This window comes from Schistocerca nitens, chromosome 3 (genome assembly GCF_023898315.1).
Source record: "Schistocerca nitens isolate TAMUIC-IGC-003100 chromosome 3, iqSchNite1.1, whole genome shotgun sequence".
Taxonomy (NCBI): domain Eukaryota; kingdom Metazoa; phylum Arthropoda; class Insecta; order Orthoptera; family Acrididae; genus Schistocerca; species Schistocerca nitens.
In genome coordinates, this window is record NC_064616.1 from 935,986,359 (window position 1) to 936,008,653 (window position 22,295).

Below are 22,295 nucleotides of genomic sequence, written 5' to 3' on the forward strand. Positions count from 1 at the left end.
TGCATTAACGATTTAACAAGTTTGTACACCTCGTTTCTCTTGTCCAAACTTCTAATTTTGCTCTTAATATTGGCCCTCCAGGCTCTATCGACGTGCCAGGTACAGAAAAGTCTCATTTTAGGATGTCCCATTGTTTTGTTCCAAGCGATACTATACGATTCTGCCAGGTCCGTCATGAATACTTTTGGGGAAATCTGTCCAACCTGAGACTTAACACAATTGAAAAATATACTCAAAACATCTGAGTCATTCCTGTTAGATATGAGGAAAGCACATGGAAATCCTTGCCTCATATCATCCAGTACAAGTAATGTTGTAACTTCAAAATCATAGCCATTTAGGCCATGAGTTCCATCGACACAAATACAGTCACCTCCATATTTTGTTAATATTTCGCCTTGTGCGTTGTTCATTATAATTAATGCAAAGTCTTCACTTTTCAGTTCAGGGTACAGATCATTAATTGTTTCTTGAGGCTTATAGAACAATACACACGGATTGTCACTTTGCTGCACTTCTTGCACCCAAGCTTCAACGCTGATCGCATCATTTGAATGTCTAACTGACTTTGAAGACAGGTTATACGCAGCTGCAATATTATGCAAATCCTGCATCGTTGTAAGATGCACTCTCTCCAAATTCGAACTCTGCACTGTTTCTTGAATTTTTTGGAGGACAGTAGGAAATGGGATTCCTGCAGCAATGTCTTCAGCTATCTTCATCCGTTCTTTTTCCGTCAGGTTGAGATGACTTAGGTCCAATCGTGACCAAAGTGAGTGGACACAAAAGTAACGTGGCATTTTCCTTCTTTGTATTGCACTTTAATCTCTGCAGGGCACTTGCCATTAATTTTGTTGCTTCCTGTCAATTTCAGATGTCTTCTCCCATCACCTTTGGAGGTAAACTGACCTGAGCGATGGCAAACGTAATAACATGTGGGGCCCTCATCGTAAAATTTAGTGCCACAGTTTTTAATGAATTTGGAATGTGTAGCACATTCCATTTCTTCTTTCCATTTTAAAAATTCTTCTTCATTGGAGAATTCCAGGGCTTCTGGTTTCACACATAATCCGTGTGCAGACTGAAAATGATCGATCCAGCACTTTTTTGAATCGGTTTCAAATGCACACATTGTACACTCAAACCCTTGCTGTTGCGGTTGGCCATGAATATTTTGTTGGTGGCGTTTTAAACTACCTTTACAAGTAAAATCCTTGTCGCATATGTAGCATTGGTATGTACACGAAGGCTCCTTATCTGTAACAGGAGGCATCATTTCGCTCAGCTTCTGTGGATGGACTGTGGACATATGCCTGTTCAGAGTCTTGCGGTAACTGTACTCATTGCCGCAAACTTCACACTTAAAAGAACTCATTAATAAACGCTATTACTACACACGAAACGCTTTTCACACGTGAATAGTTCACACACAGATGGTACACGATAAAACACACCCAAAACACTTTTAACACTATAAAACACTTTTAACACTTTTCACACGCAATACACGATGAAACACTTTTAACAAGTAAAACACTTCACACGCGAAATGTGTTAAATAAATCGGCTAAAAGAACAACTCTCTACCGCAACGTGCAGCCGAACGCGGAAACCACATGGGTCAACTGAAACGATGCCCAGTCCACGAACAAAGACTGGGAAAACCGGGGGTGAACCGGTGGCCGGCGGGGGTGAGTGGGGGGTGAACCGGTGGCCGGAGGGGGTGAGTGGGCGGGACTTGTTCCGGGTGAAATCCTAGCGCTAACGATTCCTAATAAAGGGTGAGGTGGAAATCATGCAGACAAAAGGAGTGTGTGATGTGGCCTATGATGATTGCCTGGGTTTTGGAGGGGTTGAGACGGAGGAACCACTGGTTACACCAAGTGGTGAACTGGTTAAGATGGGTCTGGAGGGTATGTTGGGACTGTTCAAGGGTAGGATAGAGAGCCAGGAAGGCAGAGTCATCAGCATACTGGAGAATGTGGACAGGTGGGGGTGGCTTGGGCGTATCAGACATATACAAGAGATAAAGGAGAGGAGAGGAGAGAGCCATGGGGGACGCCAGCAGTGGGATAAAAGATACAGGAGTTGGTGTTGTGGAGGGTGACATAGGAAGGACAGTGCGAGAGGAAGAAAGCGACCAGACAGACAAAATTGATAGGCAGGGCGTAGGTTTGGAGTTTAAAGAGGAGACTGGGATGCCATACACGGTCATAGGCATTTTGGAGGTCAAGGGAAACAAAAATGGCGGAGCGACGGGAGTTGAGCTGGAGGGAGAGAAGGTGAACAAGGTTAAGGAGTTGGTCTTCAGCAGAGAAGGAGGATCGGAAGCCACACTGGGTAAGGGAGAGGAGGTGGTATTGAGTAAGGTGCTGATGGATACGATGGGAGAGGATGGATTCGAAGACCTTACTGAAGATCGAGGTGAGGCAGATGGGACGATAGGAAGAGGTGGCAGAAGGGGGTTTGTTGTGTTTGAGGAATATGAGGACGCAGGGGGTCTTCCACAGGTCAGGGTAGAAGCCAGTAAAGAGGATGATATTATAGATATGGGCGAGGACAGTCAGGAAGGAATAGGGGCTTTCTCGAAGGTGGATGTAGGTGACACAGTCGTGACCAGGGGCCGTGTTGCGTTTGGACAAGAGGATAAGTTTAATGTCTTGTGCTGTGATGGGAGTGCTTATGTCGGAGGGGGGCAAAAGCCCCAAGTATTGGAGACTAGGAACAAGTGGAGCGACCGAGGTATTGGCACGTTCCATGACAGTGGGGTAAAGAGAATAATCGAAGTGGGGATCATCGGGGATGGAGAAGACCTCAGAAAGGTGGGAAGCGAAGTGGTTGGCCTTACTGAAGTTGTCAGGAAGGGGGCGATCGTTATGGAGAAGGGGGTAGTGGGGAGCAGAAAGGGAAACAGTAAGGCGATAGAAGGCGGACCAGTACTTGGAGGAGTTGATAGGGAGGGTGGCATTGAGTCGCGTGCAGGTCTGGCGCCAGTATTGGCGTTTCGTTGCTGTAATAAGGTTCCGTACGTGTCGCTATATTTGCCGGTGGCGTTGGAGTGTATCTCTGTCACAAGTGCACAGGAAGGAGTGATAGAGGCAGCGGGATTCACGGAGGAGGAGGACAGCCCACGGAGGGAGAGTGGGACAGTGGGGGTGGATGGTTTTAGTAGGAACATGGGCCTCAACGGCGTCAGTAATGACCTTCTGAAGGAAGGACGAGGCATGGATGATGTCGTCAGGGTGGTGATAGGTAAGAGGGTGGCTTTCGACCTGGGTGGTGATGGGTACCCGGTAGGCATCCCAGTTGGCACAGTAGTAGTCATGGACGACCTTGGGAAGGGGTGCAGGGTGGGGAGTCAGGGGGGATGGGGCGGTTAGCAGACAATATGGTGAGAAGGATGGGAGGTGATCGTTACCTGTGGGATCAAGGATGACGACAGTGATGCGCCCAAGGAGGTTGGCGGAAGCAATGATAATATCTGGGGTGGTGTCACTTTCGGATCGGGTGTTCTGGGGAAGAGGAACAAGGTCACCTTGGATCATGGAGAGGAACTGATGCCACCACCAAAGAGCGACAGGAGTGCGGCTGTGGACGTTGAGGTCAGCGGCAATCACATTGGTGGAGAAGGTGTGGTCAATGTGCGAGATGAACTCATAAGGAAGAGGAACTGTGGAGCAGACATAGATGGTGGCACAGGTAATGGTGAAGGAGGGGAAGAAGACACTGAGGATAAGGTGTTCAGTGGGGTCATTGACGAGAGGTTGTGGCCGGACGGGGATATGCTTAAGGTGGCCAATCGCGACTCCACCCTGCGCACGAGGACCAGGAGCTTCAGTGTGGTGGAGGATATAGGGAGAGGTGTGGATAGAATGGTGTGGCTGGAGAAAGGTTTCGTTCAAGGGGAAGGTGTCGACCTGGTGGTGGGAGAGGGTGTGCATGAGTAGGTATTTGTTGGAGCAGAAGGAGCGAATGTTCTGGAAGAGGATGCGATACTCGCGCTGCACTATGGCAGGGAGAGAGGGGGGGAAGAGAGGGAAGAGGCTTAAACTAGGGTGTCGAGGCAGGTGAAGATGAAGTGGGCTTGGTTGTGGGAGTAAGTGGCAAAGGTGTTCAGGTGTAAAACAGAGCGAGCAGCAAGGGAGATTTGTTGGAAGGTGTGGGGGCACTGAAAAGGGTCAATGTTTTGGAGTACAATGGTAAGGATACGGATGATGTCCTCAGCTGTGGAGGGTGGACAGAGGGTATTGTTGGGGTGGACAGGGGGATCAACGGGATGGACAGGGACTGTAAGCTCAGGGGTGGCTGGAGGGGATTTGGCTTTACACTTGTGGGAGTAGGTGGGATGGGGCCATTGCAGGTGTTACAGGAAGGAGGAGCAGCGAGGTTGAGGCAGATCTTAAGAAAGTGGGAGGCCTTGCAATGGGGACAGGTGAGGGGGGTTTTGCAGTTGGGGATCAGGTGGCCATTGTACATCAGGCACCGCTTGCAGCAGTAGGATTGGGGAGGGGATTTGGAGGATTCGACAGGGTAGCGACGGTGGTAAATCAGGGCACCCTGGGTGAGGAGATAGTCAATGGAGGGGGCAGACTCAGAGAAGACCTGCATGAGGTAGGTGGGACCAGAGGCATTGTGGATATGGATTTCCAGGTCTGGGTGGGAATTTAGTTCTGCCAACACCTCATCCTCCGTGATCACCAGGCGAGCTAGCTTGGTGAACACAGCAGTGTATGTGGGAGGGGGGCGGAGGGGCGACGAGGAGGCTGGGGCTGACGAAGAGTGGGAGAGGAAAGGAAGGGTGTCACAGATGCGTGGGGTCCAAACATAACTCGCAGGAGTTTACAGATGAGGTCCGTGTGAAAGGAGGGGGACGGGGACTCGATAAAGACTTGAGTCCCAGCGAGGAATGAGTTCGGAGATGGGAGCACCAGGTAAATACTTTCGTATCTCCACTGTGAGGGTACGGGCATCGAGGAACTTAGGATCGGGTTTTGACAGGACAAAGGTGTGGAGGATGGGGGCTGGGGTACGGGTAGCTGGAGGAGGGGTGATGTCCGTGGAGACGACAGGAGGAGGGGGAGGTGGTGTTGACTTTTTGTGGGAAGTGGCGGGAGCAGAGTCGGTAATGACGCGCTTTTGGGGTTTTTTAGAGACCGGAGGCTGGGGGGAGGGGAGAGGGACGGGGAGGAGAGTGAGGTGGCGGGTGGCAGATCCCAGTGGCTTAGAGGAGGTGCCGGGAGAAGCAGCCGGTTCAGTGGTGGTGACAGTGGCTCGGCGCGACGCAACATGTGCAGGAGATTCAGACGACGAAATGACGGAGTGGATGAGAGAGGGGAAGCCGACCACCTGAGGGGTGGCAGCAGAGGCGGCAACTGAGGCGTATGTGAGGGTGGGGGTAGTAGTGGGAGCTGTTGAGGGTGTGGAGGCTGGAGGAAGGGTGTAGAGGTGGGGGTATACATCAGGGGAGGAGATAGGGGAATGGGTAAGTGGCGGTCGGACGGCGACAGGCGGAAAGCAGACAGCGGCGGCGACGAATAGATGGACGGACAGCACGCAGCGGCGACGATGATGGACGGCGAGCAGGCAGGCAGGCGGATGGACAGATAGACAGACAGACACCAACAGCAACTAACGCTTTGAAGAGGTAGATTACACCCTGAGGGTAGCCCAGGCTCTGGAATTTTGTGCCTTCGCAGGAGGGAATCCAACCCTCCAGATGTGCTAACTACAAGATGCACAGAGCCATTTAAACAGTCATTCTTCCCGCGCTCCATATGGGAATGGAACGAGGAAAAACCCTTAAAGCTGATACAATAGTGCATACTCACCGACATGCACTTCACAGTGGTTTGCAGAGTGTAGATGCAGATGTAGTTTTATGTATAGATAACATAAAAAAAACACTTAGGTCTCGGATATACTGGGTGATCAAAAAGTCAGTATAAATTTGAAAACTTAATAAACCACGGAATAATGTAGATAGAGAGGTAAAAATTGACACACATGCTTGGAATGACATGGGGTTTTATTAGAACCAAAAGAAAAAAACCAAGTATTGCTAGACGCGTGAAGGATCTCTTGCGCGGGTCGTTTGGTGATGATCGTGTGCTCAGCCTCCATTTTCGTCATGCTTGGCCTCCCAGGTCCCCAGACCTCAGTCCGTGCGATTATTGGCTTTGGGTTTACCTGAAGTCGCAAGTGTATCGTGATCGACCGAAATCTCTAGGGATGCTGAAAGACAACATCCGACGCCAATGCCTCACCATAACTCCGGACATGATTTACAGTGCTGTTCACAACATTATTCCTCGACTACAGCTATTGTTGAGGAATGATGGTGGACATATTGAGCATTTCCTGTAAAGAACATCATCTTTGCTTTGTCTTACTTTGTTATGCTAATTATTGCTGTTCTGATCAGATGAAGCGCCATCTGTCGGACATTTTTTGAACGTTTGTATTTTTTTGGTTCTAATAAAACCCCATGTCATTCCAAGCATGTGTGTCAATTTATACTTCTCTATCTACATTTTTCCGTGATTTATTCAGTTTTCAAATTTATACTGACTTTTTGATCACCTAGTATATTTTCGCAGAGGTGTCGCTTGGTTCCCTTTCCTTTGAAGGTATTCATTTATTGAAATGCAATCCTATAGCAGTCTACGAAACTGCCCGTTACTGAAACTGCGACATAGCTTGCTCTGCAGTTAATGGAGTTATGAGATAGTGGAGTATGTCTCTGTGGCTACCACACGTTCGGCTTAATAAATGTTGACAAATATGAGATAATTTCTTACGTAGTTGTGCATAACATGCCAAATTTTGTTGCAAACTTGGTCTACTGTCTTGAAAACTGTATAATGTTCTACCTGAAATATAATCTCGACTAATAAACTACTATAGTCTTTAAATTACTTTGACTTTTCTTACTTTAGTGTTACGACAAATTTTTCGTCATATGTTATTGCATACAGATATCAATTTACAGAGTTCTTCCTGAAAGCCTTTTTAGCCAGATCTAGGACACAGTTAAACTGGAAAATATTTAACATGAAGAACTCAAAAAACGCTTTCTTCGTTTAATAAATCACGACTGATAGTGTCGTGAAGGAAGTTTTGTCAAACCTTGTCTCAAAGATGGGATGTATTTCAGTTTTTTCACTACGCAACTATTGCAGTAGAACGTCTTCTTCTTCATCATTTTCTTCCAGCAGTAAGCAAATAATAAATCGTCATCACTCATTTTGAGAAACGTACGTCTGCTTGTACGAACGTCTCATGACTGCCACTGTGCTGCAGGCTACAGTATTTTCCCGTGGCGCGTTAAGGAGCGTCGTTAACATCATCCACAAATAAAATATTTTAACTTCAGTTTTCTCCACACTTTAGTCAGATATGACTTTGCCTCCAATTTCAAAAACAATTTCGATACATTAGTTCAGCAACTTAGTACTTAGAAAATGAGTACCACATTAACTATAACCTATAACCAAAAAGGTATAGAATTCATTATCAAGCAGTGTTATGAAACTACAAGATACTAAAACAATCAATTTCGTGTGCCCATTATTTCCCCATAGTACCACGAGCAGTGTTAGTGAAGAAAGCACGCAAATCCGAAAGAAGTCGTTTATAATGTTTTGAGGCAGATGGTGAATGTCTTTCGAAAAACTAACTCCAGGAGTTGATGCAGCTTTGCCTCATTTACATACAGTGTTTTTTACAGGAAGAAATTCCGAAAACTCATTTTCCTCGCGTACTGCTTTTATCATAGCTCCGTGGGTACCGTTACGAGCTAGAAGCGTTCGCGCTGCCACCTGCCGACAATGCGGAAGAACAGCTAGGGGTTAACGCGACTGCCGCCAGATGTCGACGGTAACTGCTGCACTGTAATCCTTTATAAAATTGTAAAAAAAAACCGAAGGAGAACAGATTGTTACGCATTTCAAACGCGAAATATAAACTTTATGTAAAATCTGTGGCAGGTAGAAAAGACATTATTTTTCTTAAGAAATTTGGTAAAGTTTTGGTTATTGTCACACCATGTAATTACAAATAAGGGAGGCTATTTAAACCCTGCGGCGCACAGCATCGGCACGCGTCGAATCTGGACCCAGCAGATTAAACCCGAGCAACTTGCTTGGGGAAATCTACCTGGCAATTTTTGGAAGAGGGTGTCTTAATTGTACGCCCTCTCACAAACAAGCAAACACAGTATCTATGTACATGTACATACGTGTTGTGGATTACTGGGGGCGAGTGTGTGATCGGCTCCATTTCCAAATGAGGTAACCAAATTTTATTCTTACTGTAAAAGAAAGTTTGACATGGCTTAAGCATTACACAGGACAGTGCACGCTATCAATATGTCCCATAAAGCCGCACGCGAAAAAGCGGCTTTTTAGGTCATATCTCACGTTCTATTGATCACAGAGATAAGGGTCAACAATTTTGGATAGCCTTCGTCCGATCGACCATTTGCATACCTATCGGAAAAGTGGTATACTGTAGCTAGCCTAGAGTACCGAGTTAAAATTTAGACATTACACACTTTCTCCAGTCTGGTCAAATCGAGGAAGTCAGTTGGTTCGTCCTCAGTAAATGAGTGCACCTTAGTCGGCTTGAAAAGAACCATTTACTCAACGGCGATCCCCCCCCCCCCCCCCAAAAAAAAAAAATCCGAAAAAGTACAATTTTTGGGTACAAAAAATGGAGATGGCCACTACCATACTTCCTTTCACGGCAGATCGTCGAAAACGTTACTTTACGCCCTCAAGATGGTACTCTCGGTGCAGTTAGAAATTTTTTCGATATCATTATTCGTTACCGGGGTTCAAAGTTGTCGAACATATGCAGTAAAATATGAGCGTAATATCCGGTCTGAGGTGTAAATGTTGTTTTAACAGACGTTGTGGACACCAGGAAAGGGTTCTATGGACATTGCAAGGATTCTGAGGCCATCAGACTATGAAACTTCCTGGCAGATTAAAACTGTGTGCCGGACCGAGACTCGAACTCGGGACCTTTGCCTTTCGCGGGCAAGTGTTTTACCATCTTTTTTTTTGTTATGAATCTCATTTTTCTCGTTTTCGTTCGTTGCATCTGCTCGGGGCGGACGTCGTTGCGTTTGGTCTGGGCGGACGTCACAGGACATTCGTTTAAGTTGATCGTTGATTCCTTTAAAGGGTCTTAAAATGCCTGAAAAGAACTTAAAATGACTGCCAAATAGTTATGCGAAACCGGAAAGACTGAGAATTATATACAATTCCTAATAACGTTTTTAGTCTTTCACGATACAAATCCTAAGCTGGGCGTGTTCGATGAACAGCGATTCATGAGCAACGTATTGACAAAAATGTAAATATCTCTGTGTTTGAGTACGCATGGCTATACCAGTTTCTTTGGCACTTCAGTGTAATTGAATGCAATTTGACAGTATGACTCATAAAACTGGAGTACCGAAGTAGAAAGCAAGAGCTAGATTGGTTGTGCTGGTGCGTGATGATTTTCTCTTATTTTTTATATGCTATAAATTTGTTACAGTAGTAGCCTAATATTTTGCCAACTTAGCACCCTAAGGGATGTGAAGCTTTGATATACTTGGGCACCCCCATGAGGCTTGAGCCCTGGGAATTTTGCCCTCCCTCCTGCCCGCATCTCGTCGGGCTTGTATGTGTCGTCTGTTGCGTCGGACACGTCCGAAAGAACAGACACCATTCTGATCCAGCAGCCACTATGAATTAAGACACAACGGAGTTATAGACATTCGCTGCAAGATGGCATTGATTTAAACGAATGGGGAAAGATGAAAATTTGTTCCGTACCGGGTTTCAAACCCGGGTCTCCTGCTTAGTAGGCAGATGCACTATCTGGACACAGTGATCATCGCAACTGTACAGATTATCCTAAAGTGCCTTTTCATAACCTAATTCTCAACTTAACCACAAACTACTAACGTAGTGCCCCTCGCCCTTTATCCTCATTACTTGCGACATTTCGCCGATTCCTGGAAGAGTTCGAACCTTAGTGTACATCCACACTGAAGTGATCATTGGCCGTACTCGCTTTAACTATGTATATGTGGTGTCTCTTCTATCTGACATGTCCGGAAGACAGACACCACATATATAATTATGGTGAGGATGACTAATCTGTAATGCAGATGCACAGCATGCTCGAACTCTAATGGGAATCGGAGAAATGTCGCGAGCACTGAGGATAATGGGCGAGGGGCACAACATTAGTAGTGTGTGGTTAAGTTGAGAATTTGGGACTCATGGGAGGCTTGCTAGCATAGTCCATGCAGTTGCGACGATCACTATTCGCAGATGGCGGAGTGGTCAGCACATCTGCCTACTAAGCAGGAGACACGGGTTCGAATGTTGGTCCTGTACAAATTTTCAACTTTCCCCCTTGATTTACATCAGTGCCCACTCGCAGCCAATATCTATAATTCCTTTGTCTCATAAACCTTCTTTGTCGATCAGTGAGTGCACATCGAGCTCATCTCGAAGTGGCAGGAGAGTTAATTATCTCTGTGCGTCTGTAGCTGCTGAATGTGAGAGACTTTCGTTTCATTCGTTGTTTATTCATTTGTAGTATGTACAATTGCCGGCCGCGGTGGTCTCGCGGTTCTAGGCGCGCAGTCCGGAGCCGTGCGACTGCTACGGTTGCAGGTTCGAATCCTGCCTCGGGCATGGATGTGTGTGATGTCCTTAGGTTAGTTAGGTTTAAGTAGTTCTAAGTTCTAGGGGACTGATAACCACAGCAGTTGAGTCCCATAGTGCTCAGAGCCATTTGAGCCAGTATGTACAATTGTGAGAATGTGTCTGTCGACTGTGTTTGGGACAGGGTCGCAGGCGTGTCTTTGAAATTTATGAGACGAACCCTGATGGGGGTGCATTTTAGTGGTAACCGGGATATCCGTGTCTTTTGCGAAACAGAGCAGTTGTGGTGTGCGTACTGTAAGACCTCCAGTACACACACCATCAGATTATTTGCCTTGTCGCTCTAACGAAGTAGGCGAGTGTCAGCAATATGTCTCGTGGTCTTATCGTGGCACGTTTATCTTCTGCTGTTAGGTCAGACGATAGAAATGCCACTTGCACGCTTAGAGTAGCAGATTGGCGGTGACCAACTTTAAACAGAACTTGATTAATTCTCACATACATTTATTAAAATAATAACAAGCATAAAAATTACTTAACTTGGTTCTGGATGCTATTTACGATTAACAATCTGAAGTTCCTTTGGTATTGGTACATTAATCGTATTCTCACATATATCTCTGATACTTGACAAAAATGTCTATACATTTATCTTCATGGCTATGTACAGGAATTTGCTAATCTTATTGGGCGTAGACTGAAACTTGACTATAGATTCAAATGGTTCAAATGGCTCTGAGCACTATGGGACTCAACTGCTGAGGTCATAAGTCCCCTAGAACTTAGAACTACTTAAACCCAACTAACCTAAGGACAACACACACATCCAGGCCCGAGGCAGGATTCGAACCTGCGACCGTAGCGGTCGCGCGGTTCCAGACTGTAGCGCCAGGGGAAGCCTAACAGACACATCATTGTGGTCCAAAACCACTCGGAAGTGACGTCAAAATGACGTATAAGCAAACGCGCTGCACGCTTGTCGAGTATCGAGATCCGTGGTAGAGTCGAGTTACGTGAAAGTTTTCGGACCACACTGGTGTGTATGTTAAAACGTCGGTGCGTGTCTGCTGAATCGTCCTGAAACGAGTGTGATCCGCTGATATGTGACCGTAATGTGAAAGAAAGGTGGCTGTTATCGCACGTAAACTGTAGCGGAGAAATGGAAATGTATTTATAAATTACGCAGAAGTAAATAAATCGTACGGATTCTCAGCTTATCGGATTTTACCTTTTTCTTGACCATGCTGTGATTGATCTGCTTATTCTGTCGAGGACCAAATAGGTAGCATAAAATGTTATACACCTAAATAATAAATGCAGTATTTCCGTTACACATTCCATAAACCATCATGTATAACCGCTGAGAGAAGCTAAACATTGCCATTGCTTACGAGAAATAGCATTTGTTGTCGAGTACGCAGCTCATACTGGGGGAAAAAACAAACTGTTAAGAATAGTGTCGTGATAAGGCTATAAATTTTCGTTTCCTGGGATACGTAAGATTCCAGTGCAGTTATAATGAAATATTGGTTTACCAACAGCTGTTACTTGCGTTAAAAAATATATATATATATATATGTTTTCTAAATTATGCCTCACGGGAAGTTAATGCCTTTTGTCGTCTTCTCAGTTAATTGTGAAAACAACTTTTCAGAAGAAGCAGGCTTTGTTATACATTTAAGGGGTAGTTGTTTGGCTATACATAGGACAGCTAATCTTTTATATGAATAATAGTTTCTATGATCATACAAATGAATTTTGATCATGCAAAAGCGGCCTTAAAGGATCATGAAAGAAACCTCCAAGGGCAACATAAAATTCTTTAAAAACTACTTCCTGTGTTCATTATCACACAGTTAAATTAGTAAGAATACTTGTGTGTTGTGCCATGCAGTGTCACACAAAAACTATATATGATCTAAGAAGAATGGGTAAATAACTTGACTGCATAAGAAACAAGGCAGTTTGCTGTGGGGTGCATAGCTCACTCAGCAAGAAAGAAGAGTAAATGACAGGCTGTGTTAGGCCTACAAAGAGTGTTGTCTTAAACCTTTCACATTATTTCCACTTTCCTGGCAATTTAACTATGCACAATTCATAGCTGAATGAAATATTTCATTTTGTATATGAATCCAGGTCATGTGGACTTTCTTCTCATGTGGCTGTGACTTCAGTTTTGGAAAATTTTACTAAAAATTTACAAACAACAGAACGCTATGAAGCTTTCCATAAAGCATTCTTGTAACCATTCTTACTGTGAGAGCATATAAAAATTAGTTCTGCACCCCTCCAGTATCACAGTACATTTACATTTTGCACCACATAATGCAGAGTAACTGTAGATTTGATTCAGATGTTCAAATACTGAGAGATGTAAGGTATTTATTGTGCTACACAGTTTCGATTAAGAAATTGTCTCCATAAAACACTTGTTTTACTAATGCATCTGGTATCCTGTAAATAATGATAAGATAATCTGATACACTACAGTCTGACAAGACGACCAAATTTAAAGAGACTACAGTAACAGCTATGTTACATTAACTGTGATTAGGAAGACAGGCTACTGTTTGCCTTACAGATAACACTGAAAGAAAATCATTTCTGCTGCCATCTGTAAATTAAGTAGCAGTCTGACTTCCTATTGAGATAAAGCCATGTGTTATTTAAACTTGTTGTTGATGCTGTGATACATACAGGTTTTGAATTTTGAAAATTCCTGTAACACTTCAAATTAAAGTAAATGAGACATTGGTAACAAATGCATGTAGTGTTGCAAACTTCTTAAATAGGTGCAGTACTTTGTATCTGTTACTGACAGCTTCAAGTTATCAGGTTCAGTTAACAGTGCAATTGAACATCTGAGACCACTCCCTACAAATAACTTCAGTAAAATGGAAATGACACTCACTTCTCCCTAAGTAGCAGCATCCATCATAAAATCCTTAAAGTATTCTAGTGAAGTTTTTCAAAGTGTATTCATGTGAGTTGAGTTGTACCTCAAATTATTTGTGTAATCAATCTCTTATCAGTGGAACATTTCCAGGCTGGCTAAAATATGCCTAAGTTAAGCCTCTGTACAAGAAGAGCGTTAAAGAGATGCTATCAAATTATTGATCATTTTCACTTTTGCTGGCGTCTTCAAAAATATTTGAAAAGGTTGTGTCTAAGCATCTTCTTAAGCATCCGACTGCAAACAATATATCATCCAAGTCACAGTTTGGGTTCCTTATGCTTACTGATATAGAGAAGGGTATTCGCACATACAGTGGGAATAATTCATAAGAAAACAAGTTAGAGGCTACTGGCATTCTCTGTGACCTGTCAAAAGCCCTTGACTATGAATCACAGCTTTCTCTCAAGAGAATTAGAATATTGTGATGTCACTGGCAGTGCTGCAAAATGGTTAGAGTCTGACCTAACTAAAAGGAAACAAGGGTGTCACTGCAAATACATGCAGAGTAAGCAAATAGTCTTCGTCTGATTGGGAAGTAATTACATGTGGTGCTCCTCAAGGTTCCATCTTGAATCTGTTGTTTATTCCTGTCTACAGTAATGACCTCATCTGTTAAATTGCCAGATGCTAAGTTTGTTTTGTTGGCACATGAGAAAAAAACTTGCTTACTTCATTTGCTTTCATATTTTGAGGTACCTCGTCAAACCGAGCAAAAGTTTTTAGACTGCAGAAGCATGTAATAAGACTCAATTGTGTTGTAAATTCCATATAATCATGTACAAATCTGAGCAAGGAAGTGGTTATTCTAACCAATGCTTCAGTATATTTATCCCTTAAATTGGTTGCAAATAACATGTTTATTTCTAGACAATAGCTCAGCACATAGTAAAATACTAGGAACAATAAGACCTAAAATTGCTTACCTTGGTCCAAAGAGGAGTCCAGTTTACGGGAACACACGTTTTCAATAAATTGCCAGCTACCATTAAAAAGTTTGTTTCAGAAACAGCACAGTTTAAACAGAGTTTGAAAGATTTTTAGGCAGGCAGCTCCTCTATAAATGAATATCTTAACAGGGACTGTTAGACCAGCTTGAGTAAAAATGTCTTAGATTTGGTTTTACAACAGTTAAGATTAGGTGTTGTGTGTATGATAAATTTGTTAAAAGTGCATAACTGTTTCATTCTGCGTGTATTAATTCTGTGAACGTTGGCAGTCCCAGTTTATCTGTTATGTATTCACATATCTTTAAAGTGTCCTGACATGTGATCAGTGAAGTGTTATATTCAGATGGTCTTTGTTTTTTATGTTGTACTTTGACATATTCCATATCCAAGAAACCCATCTCATTTTTGGGTCTATAGAATGAGAACTGAATCTAATGTAGTAAAATACATCTGAGGATGTTAAACATGGCTTCAGTTATCAGCATAGATGTGTAGCCGTTTCAGTTGCTAAGATGAGTACTTAAAGATACCAGTGATATTTATTATGGGTTTATTATGTTGATCATACCTGTGTACACCCAATTCAATTGATAATCAACTCGTATGGCTATAATTTATATGTAAAATATTGTCAGGATAGAACAATTGTCATATCCAATCGCTCAATGAACACTACTTTTATGTCAGGTCTTTTGTTCCACTGTTGAATCTTCGAATTGTGTGTAATGAACTGGCAAGAGCTACAGACAGTGTCATGATATACAGCCAAGCATTTTAAATGCATGTTGAATCAGAGCTTGAAGATGATACTCATTAGTTAAAAAACCTTTGTTGAATTTGTATACCGTTACTTTAATATTTCCATTCCCCTCAAAACATTGGTAATACAAATCACAGTAAGGATTGTACACTAAATTAATTCCTCTGCAACAGGAACAACACCCCTTTAAACATACATCTGCAAGTCGTGGTTTCACCTTCTACAATACTTCACTCCCGGTCTCACTCCCTTCCCAAGGACTGCACACTTTTCATGTCTTTACACATACTGTTACATCAGTGTGCAAATTTTAGTCTTTGTATTTTATCCTTGCTACCTTCAGAATTTCCTAGTGTATAGTCCAGCCAACAGTGTCAAAAGCTTTCTCTATATCCTCTTGTAAGATTTTTCATAGGACCAATACTGCCTCATGTGTTGCTACTTTTTCCCAGATACCAAAGTAATGTTTCCTGAGGTCAGTTGGCACCTACCAGTTTGTCCACTATTCTTTACTTAATTTGTGTCAAACTACAACCATGACTTGCCACACTGATAGTTCTGTAATATTTCCAACTTTCAGTGCCTGCTTTTCTTGGAATTATTACTTCCTTCTGAAACTTGAAGGTTTTTCACTTGTCTCTTATCTTGCATACCACATGAAATAGTTCGACTTGGCTGTCTGTCTGAAGGATCTCCACAAATGTGAGGGAATGTCTACTCCAGGTGCCTTGTTTGGGTGCAGGTCTTTCATCACCATGTGAAATTATTCTCTTGGTCTATCTCCCACCTAGTCTTCATCTGTCTCTTATAATATTGTACTCTAATTTCTCTTGTTATAGTAAACAGTTTAAGTAAGAGCCCGTATTTACTCTTTTGATGAATTTTATACACAATCTTATGTACCTTAGGTTAAAGGTAATTTAAACAATCCCCATTCTTCCTGCTACAATAAAAATATTCAGAAAGAATATGTACAATCTGAATGCCTTGACACAGTGTATTTTTCGGAAAGTGGTCCATACATGAAGGTAGTTACCAGTCCTTTGTGTATTTAATAAAGTTTTTTCTGCTCTGTTCATATAACACTAAAGTTTTTGGTTAGTCTATCTCTACAATAGGATGCAGCTGGCTGAAATATCCAGAAAGGATATGGAAATAACTTAATCCAACAAAAGTGACTGCTTATGGCAACCTTTATACTTTTGGGGAACCCTGCCTCCTTTTCACGAGTTTGTAAATGACTTTTTTCTTAATCTTCCTTAATGTGGCACAAATCAACTCTTCCATCACAACAGTTACCAGCAACAACAGAGTGAAACTGAAATAAGGTTGTGATACATAAGGAATATCAGTCACACGTTACCTATGTGGATTGCTAGTGTTTGTAACAGAAGCCTCTTTAAGAAATTTAATAAATCTGAAAGGAAAACTTAGCAGCAGAGTGCAAAATCACATGACATTCAAGGCAAAGGTTTCTTAGTTGCATGTGAAACATACCTTGAAGAATATACTTTGCTCCTGCTGATCTAAACCACTTAAAGGGTTCAAAGTTGTACTGAAGTATCACCATTATGTAGTACTACTACTGAATGCAGCCTGTTTTGTCAGCTTTGGTGAATAATAGTCAGTAAAAACCTTACTAATTTATATGAAGCTGGTATCTGTACAGATACCATTGGTGATCTTGCAGCTCTCTAAGAATGAAATTATACTGAAATCCAGAACTTTAGCTGCTTACAGGTGTTGATAATTAGGTATATTCTGCACACAATTGCTGATCTGTTATTGCCACATTTCCCATGAAATGATATCATCTTACACACACACACACACACACACACACACACACACACACACACACACACACACCCACACACACACCCCTCAGGTCACCAAGCTACAGAATTATTATACAGAAACAAAAAATATAAATATCAATCTATTTTATTGGGCATTTACATATTATTACACCTTACTACAATCAACGTTAAAAATATTACATGAACATAAATCCATCTGCCACACAGCAAAAAATAAGCTTAAATGGATAATTCAAAATTTAACTTGACACAGAATAGCCTTAAAAATTGAAATTGTATCAAGTGTCATCAGTGAAGAACTAAACATTTTTTAAGTGTTGACACATGAACTGCAATCCACCATAATGGGTTACAAATACTCAGTTTAAGAATATAAAACATTTCTCCAACCACAGTTTTACTTCACTTGGCTCATACTGGAAGGAAATCCTAGGTTTACCACCTGACAGTGGATCAATACTGTGGCTATGGCAATCTCTTCCACAACACCAACTGAGGAACTGTTTATAGTTTGTACAGAAAATTTGAAAACTGTTTTTCATATCAATCAGGACACTCATTTCTAAAGCACCTCCTTTAACTGTCTCAAAGATAGCTGAAACGCTATCTCTCTGCTTCTCCAGCAAATCAGCACACACACACACATCCTAACAATAGCTTGTAAAGGAAATACAAATTCAGGTGCACGATGGAATGACATCATACAGCCAATAATTTGGCTCTAGATACATTTATTGATAATTTCACTGGGACACACGTACCAGGTCTAATGAACACTACATTTTACCCCACTGAAAAAAATTATATTCACACATATTGGACCTTGTAATGTACAAATAAAGCATTGTTTGACAAGACTAGATTGCAGAATCATGCTGACGAGTGGCACAAGGAATAAAGCAATCACATGATTTATTACAAACATGGTATAGGTGCCAATGGAGGAGTGAAACCATCACTTTTTTCTGTCAGAGCTGTTAGCAAAGAGATCTTTTGAAGAAGTACAGGGATAGTTGTTATATGCAACATACAAAACAACAACACATGATATGCCTTTATTTTTTTATAGCTGTAAAGAGTAATGTGGATTATTTGGTTTTCTTTTTCATTCAAGTTGAAAATGCGAGATCCATTCATGAAGCACTAGCCATTTTCAAGGATTGGAATCCCACCTACTGGGTTACTGATTTCTTATAATCTGAGACAAATGCAACTGATCAAGCATATCCTCAGACAAAAGTTTACTTGTGCCTTTTCAGTCAAACAGGTTTGAGGAAGATGGCTGAGTAAATACCAAATGACATGAAGAGATTTCTGGGCATGTGGCAAGAAATTTCAGAATCACCAACAGAGAATTTACAGATCATACAGAAGAGATAGTGAGGCTTCTCAGAGAAACGAATATGCATCACCGTACGTTTAACAGCAGTGGCTATTGATACATGAAAAGTGAGTGGAAGCTTATGAGGACAAGGGCAATTTTGATACCATTGAAATTACAAGTGGAGTTGACACCATGAACAAGATTGTAAACATTTTTTTTCCTAAAATGGAACAAAGATGGGACCTTCAATGGGGCTACTAGGGATATAAGAAATCAATTTCTTCCAAGCCTAATTAGAAAGTACTGTCTGCAGAATTCTGCCATCAAATCATAACAGACATGTTCCACTGTTATTTCATTTTTTTTTAAAAGCAAGTTTGTGAAACATGTCATGCAGTGATATGCACCAGGGAAAGTTGAATTAACTGCAAGATTAGTGAATGCGAACTTGGACAATGTTTTGTATGGAGAGTACAATGTTCAAAGACTAATTATGTTGTAAGCTTTGCTCTACCAAACTGCGCATGTGAAGATTTTGAGATATATAAATACCCATGCAAGCATTTCTGTGCAATCTTTATTTTCTATCCAGAGTGGGGTTTTGATAAAATACCAGAAAGCTGCAGGAATAGCCCATTAATCTGTCTTCACAAGATGTACAGGTTTGGTTTCAGAAGTGTGTCCGCAGTAATTTCACATGAAGACAGTAGCAATGAGGACACAGTTGAGGAAACACATATAGAGCATCACACTGATACCGTAACCATTTCTTTGCAGCAATTTGAAGTGAAGGTGTTGTTCAAATAGGTTTATAATCTCACATACAACTGTATCAACAGTGAAACATTATGAAAAGTACTTGAATCACTCAGCAACTGTGTGCCAGATTTGCAGTTAGCAAACCCTGAAATTTGTGGTCTCCCCACAGCTGTGCCATCAAATTCCCGACAATAATATTAAAGTAAGATGCCATTACTTTTACAGGGCCTGGCATAAAGACCCCTCTCATTGTAATGTTCATATATTTGTGCCTTAATGGATAATTAACTACTAAGGAATAGATCACATGGACGTCATAGCATTCCATTTGAAGGATCAAACAATAAGAGCTACCTAAAAAATACAAATAAGGGAGATCTTTATGCCAAGTTCTGTAAGCAAACTGTCACACATTTGAATTTTTAAGTAGCAGTAGTGAAAAATATTTCTCTGTGGAGAGTTAATAAGGTAATTATATTGACCGTGATTTGTATTTCCTTTACCCAAGCAACAATGTCTACTTCTCATTACAAGAAATTCTTGGATTGTTGAGAAACTGTTCAAAAATTACAATCAAGTTGCAAACATTTATGTGCCACAACAAATGGCAGTTTGATACACACTTGAAATACTATATGGATTGTTTTCGTTCAGGAATACTATCAATCTTCCAAGATATCCTTGGAATATAACAGTCTTGATGCAATCTGGTGTGAATTTTCCCATGGACTGAAGGCCAGAAATCCATCATAACTGAACCTAACAAATAAATTAACAACAAGTAATTGAGTTATGCAACAGGAAGACAACTGATACACATGTTTTCAAAGCACAATTCCAAAATTTAGTACTCACTTCTTTTGGTGCCCAATGACATTGCTCACCAGCTGCAATGCCCAGAACTACTTTACAACTGAATTTAATAAACATTACTGGTATTCCAGTAACAGTAATTGCTTCTGTGTGGTATCTGCAGTAACTCTGCAAAGTTATTAAGAACATTGGAACCAAGGTAGTAGATATCCAATATGTAGGTAACTGATACACATTAAGCTTCCAAAGCAAATAAAAAAAGTCAATACTTACTTCATTTGGTCCCAATGACATTGCTGACCAGATACCATATCAAGGAAACACCATACTCTTCTGTCAAAGTGATACTGGACAATCTCATGTTCATTAACAGGGCAGTCTATCTTTTTCTCTGTTTCACGTGAATCACTAGACATGTATTGAAGCAAGTGAGAGCAAGTGCATTCTTACTTGGAAAAAGAAATGCAAAATCTTTCCTCCATCAGTCATACGACATCTCAATGCCACTAATATATATCTTATTTATTTTTTCCACCTTTTCGATTCTCAACATTGTCCCATATTTGAATTAAACTAATTTAAAGATAAAATCTTCTACTTCATATTTTAAAAAGTTTGCAAGTTCTACACTACCATCTAGTTTAATTCCTCAGAAAAATCTTTTCTCTGATGAACAACGAAAAATCCAGGATGGAATGTAACAATATTATGAAAAGGGTAGTAGTTGCTGCTCACCAAATGGTGAAGATGCTGAGTCACAGAAAGGCACAACAAAAAGACTGTCGGACTTATCTTTCGGGCAACAAGGGCCTTTTCAAAAGCGCGCGCGCACACTCGCTCACTCACAAACACACACACAAATGTAGAAACTATCCTTTTTATAATATTTTATCTACTGCTACTTCGAAATTCAAATGTGCAACAATGTTTAAAAGCAGAGACCAACATAAAGACCTCATAGCATTCCATCTCGAGGATCAGAAATGACGGAGCTTATTTGTATTTTACATAGACAAAGAGCTATCTAAAATTCAAATAAACCGTCATTTCTTACCCTTCAAATGGGAAGTTATAATGTGTTTAAGACAGATCTTGTAAGGCTTTTGGCATCGTTCTTCGCTATTGTTTGGAAGTTGATGGCACTGCCAATGGGAGACCACCAACTTCAGGATTTGCTAATTGCAAATCTTGCACACAGTAGCTCAGTGATTCAAGTACTTTTTGTAATGTTTCGCTGTTGCTGCAGTTGTATGTGAGATTATAAACCTGTTTACACAGCTCCCTTGCTTCAAACTGCTGCAAAAGAATATTCTGGGATTGAACAACACCATCTGTATTTGCTGCCTCGACAGCCTCCTCAACCTCGACAGCCTCCTCAGCTGCTTCAACTGCCTCCTCAACAGCTTCGTCACTACTACTGCCTTCATTTGAAATTACTGAAGAGCCACTTCTAAAGCCCACCCCATACATTTCATCAAGACAGATTAATGGACTAGTCTTATAACTTTCTGGCATTTTATCAAAACCCCACTCTGGGTAAAAAATAAAGATTGCACAGAAATGCTTGCATGGGTATTTATATCTCCGAAAATCTTCACATGTGCAATCTGGTATATCAAAGTTTACAACATAATTACAGTTTTTGGACTTTGCACTCTCCACACAAAATGAACCATCCGATCTCCTACTCACTGATCTTGCAGTTAACTCAACTTTTGCTGATGCATATCACTGCATGACATGTTTCACAAACTTGTTTGTTTTTTTATGCAAAAACAGTGGAACATCTTTGTTATAAGCTTTGATGGCAGAATTCTGCAGACAGTACTTTCTAATTAGGCTTGGAAGAAACTGGTTTATTAGAACCTTAGTAACCCCAGTTAAAGTCCTGTCTGAATTGTGTTTTAGGAAAAAATGTTTTACAATCTTGTTCATGGCTTCAACTCCATTTGTAGTGTCAATAGTTGCAAATCTGCCCTTGTCCTTATACACTTTCACCCATCTTTCACATACCGTTAGCCATTGCTGTTGAAAGTATGGCCATGCACGCTCGTTTCTCCGAGAAACCTCATGCGTTCGCAACTCTGCTACGCGATCTCTAAATTCTCTCTCTGTTGGTGATTCTGAAATTTCTTGCCACATATCCATAAATGTCTTCATGTCATTTGGTACACGTAGATTATCCTTTTTTTTCAACCATCTTTCCCATGTCTGTTTTCGATGGAAAAGGCACAAGTAAACTTTTGTCT

At 41.5% G+C, this 22,295-nt stretch overlaps 1 protein-coding gene and 2 long non-coding RNA genes across 3 annotated transcripts in view; 1 reads left to right on the forward strand and 2 right to left on the reverse strand.

The window, feature by feature from the left end:
- Positions 1-22,295, reverse strand: part of LOC126249009 (uncharacterized) — a 204,494-nt gene that overhangs the window by 175,935 nt on the left and 6,264 nt on the right. The gene's annotated exons all lie outside the window — the stretch shown is intronic.
- LOC126249012 (uncharacterized) overlaps positions 1-22,295 on the forward strand; it is a 193,430-nt gene that overhangs the window by 90,243 nt on the left and 80,892 nt on the right. The gene's annotated exons all lie outside the window — the stretch shown is intronic.
- Positions 17,257-20,537, reverse strand: LOC126249010 (uncharacterized). Its single transcript, XR_007545585.1, has 3 exons — positions 20,320-20,537; positions 20,089-20,214; positions 17,257-19,992 (listed from the first exon to the last, which is right to left on the reverse strand). It is a non-coding gene; the product is annotated as an uncharacterized LOC126249010 (long non-coding RNA).